This window comes from Myotis davidii, unplaced genomic scaffold (genome assembly GCF_000327345.1).
Source record: "Myotis davidii unplaced genomic scaffold, ASM32734v1 scaffold277, whole genome shotgun sequence".
Taxonomy (NCBI): Eukaryota; Metazoa; Chordata; class Mammalia; order Chiroptera; family Vespertilionidae; genus Myotis; species Myotis davidii.
The window spans coordinates 1,878,707-1,882,187 of NW_006289214.1; positions in this window are offsets into that span (position 1 = coordinate 1,878,707).

Genomic DNA, 3,481 nt, shown 5'->3' on the forward strand with positions numbered 1-3,481 from the left:
GCACGGGCGGCTGCCTCTGCGCTCCTGCTCCGCGCGGGAGCCTGCGAGCCCGGCCAGCCCAGCGCGGCTGCGGCACAGCCCGCTCCCCGCTCACCTAACTGCAAACTTTGCCTGCGAGAGGCTGGAAGGAGTCAGGTCCAGCTGCTTCCCCGGGCTGTGGACCGTTTCCTTTCCCCTGGCACTTGCTGCTGATTCCAACTGTACACGTAATACTTGTCTTTCCCTGTGCGATTCATGTCTCTCTGACTCGTTTTGTAGCGTGTGCTCACACTTTTCTCCTTTTCCTGCAAGTGCAGGATGGAATGACACCCGAAAGGATTAGCCTGATTTCTGAAATATGGGCCCCGAAAACTAGACTATCTCTATATATGACTGATTTTTAAAAATCAGTAAGCCATCAGGTTTGCGTAATGGGTTGTTACCAGAAGGATATATTGCATGAGCAAAGTTTGAGGCTTTCATAATAACAGTTCACTTGGAACAAAAATTTTATTTTTTTTGAATGACCTATAAAGGTTGTCTGAGAAGGTCTTAATGTGTAATTGAATAACTGGTTCTAACTTACAGGGAGAATAAAGGGCACTTATTTTACATTTCCGTGTTCTCTATTCTGTACTGAGCTGTGGATGGATGCATTGATGCTCTTCACACAGCTCTGCACTATGATGGCATGTACAAAGATACCTCTTAGTTTTTGAATAGAATGGTTTTCTTTTTCAATATGAACACTTATTTTTAGATACTTAAGTTAAAATGTAAAAATATTATTCCCAAGCAAACCCACCAAACTTAGATATTGTATAAATAATTTCACTATTTAACCAACTCATTTGACATTACAATGTCCCCACATCAATGACAAATATTTTTTAAAAAATAAACTTTTTCGGAGGTCAATATTCATGCCAAAATTCAGTGCCTAATGTGCACTAAAATAGTTAATCTCTTAATGAAAAATATAAAACGGGATTCCTCAAGGCAGTAGATTGATAATGCTTTCTAAATAGCCAAAAGTCCTTTCATAATAGTATTTGGTATGATTAGAGTGTACAAAAGTTAAGAATAAAAAGGACTGCTTAAGTATTTAAAATTATAAAGAAAAATATTACCTCATACAACAATACGAGTGAATCAAAGGAAGATTCTTTTATCTTAACTCTGAATGATCATTTTGCCATTCACAAAATCTACAATTAGAACTAGTGCATTGTTCCAGTTGTCACCTATTTTATGCTCTGAACTTGTTTAAAAGAATAAGTGAACCATCATTTTGATACATTTACAATAAACAGCAGCACAGCCACTTTCCAGTTCACTTCTTACGCATCACAGTCATCTCAATTCTTATGCTAATCATACTATAGTCGTTTCAAATTCATGTTGCAGTCACAGCACATAACTTAGCAATAATTAATATTGTTACTAAGCAGAATTATTTCTGTTTGCTAAGGGGTAGCTTTGTGAGTAGTCAGGACTCATTACTATCCTCTGCTCATAAATGAAATCTTAGTATGAACACAGATGAAGGTTAAGGAGAAAAAAAAATCATATGATTACATTTATGACCATGAGACTTCAATTACAGAAACCAAAGGTCAAAGCCCCCGAATGAGGTCCAACTCTAGACTCTTCAAAGGATGTTGACTATAATATAGAAACAGAGCTACTGACTTCACTGCATTCTCTCATTCAGGTGTTTATTTGGAATATCTAAATTATTGGAATTCTTTAATCATACTAGTTTTATCTCTTAAAGCTAGAACGGTTGAAGCTTATTGTTTGCCCTATTATATTCCAAACTGCTAAACTCCAAAATGAGAACTATTATTAAAGATCTTATTCATATTCAGGAAGAAAATTAAATCTAAAGGGTCATATTTCTAACCCTCTGCTATCATCACTTGAGGCTTCTGCCCAGACATCTATATAAAACATTTCCATAAGAGAGCTGCTCACAATTCACCTCTGCTACCTTATTTTTTAAAGTGATATCTACATAATTATGTATTAAGGAAATTATATTGTACATAAATTTTAGTTTTTGTAGGAGGCTATCTATTGGTTTTGATGCATTTTTATCACTTTTGTCTTCAGTGAATTTAATAAAATATCTGATTTCCAATTATGTGACTTCCAATATAGATCTTCCAGTATACGTATTAGGCTCCCAATTATTTCTCATTAATTTACCCTTATTCATTTTTGTCATTGCACGCTTTCTACAGCAAGGAATTGTTATATTCTCACATGTGCTGTACCTGATTAGTATATGATTTAGGAATTATGCCATCTGGGCTATAGTGTTCCCTGCTGCTATATAGGTCATGGGATATTGTGAGGCTGAGTCACCTTATACCAGCTACCCAAAAACTTAAATACTATTTCAGATGAATATAGAAACAGATGTTGAGATAACATCATTTTGCATTCCAACATTTAATGTTGTTCTAGTTATATATTTAAACAATTTTCATGTGATGGCATTTAATAACTTCAATTATCAAGCAGTTTGGTTTGTTAATTGAATTTTCATCTATGATTTTTTTAGTTTCCAGTCAGCATTTTAAAATTACATTTCACACAGAGATTGTAAAGGCTTTTTGCATTAAGCTACAGTTTGTATAAAAGACGTAGACTGTGGTATTTGCAATAATCAAATGACCTCCTCAAGGATTTCAAGCCTAAAATGTTCAACTTTAACAGACTATTTCTGTATTCCAATCAAAATGAAAAGTAAAATAAAATAAACACTAGTGAGCCTTGTACTTCTAAAGTGCCTTTAATCCAGATGTCTCAGTGTGTCTAACAGACATTAATAAATCAATCACAGGGATCTTGGGTCACAGCAGGTATTATTGTCCTCATTTCACAAAAGAGTCTAGACTATTGTAGTGCACTTCTGGGGGGAAATTGTGTGAAAATGCTGAAGGTTATTTATATTATCACTACTTAGAAAGTGACAATGCAGAATGTTAACAGCACAAAAAATTAACACCTTTTAAGACTGTACAAACTGGCAAAGTGTAGTAAGGTCCTTGAATAATTCTTCTTCTGCACTATTAGGTCTTTCCTTCGAATATATATATTTGTTCTCTCTCTCTTTGTTCACTTTTAAGTCAAATTATTTCATATGAAATGTAACAGAAAACTTTCTATTTCTTGCCTGTAGAATATTTATTTTCTGGAGGTAAGAACTGTTAGAATATCAAGTATGATCTATTTTATTCATATTTACATAAAATAAAATGCCCCCAAATTCAAAAATTACGTGCACATTATTCAGAAGCACCTCTATTTACTCTTAAAAATAGATATAGAGAAATGTTGAGACAAGAACACATTTAATGCACAATAGCATTTGCCCAAAGGTAATTGGGAAAGTGATTTTCTTAGATATTAGAACTTCCTCAATTTAAAATCAATATTGTACAAGTTTTTTTTCTTTATTCTCTTTAATACATTCTCATTAATAAGAGTATGT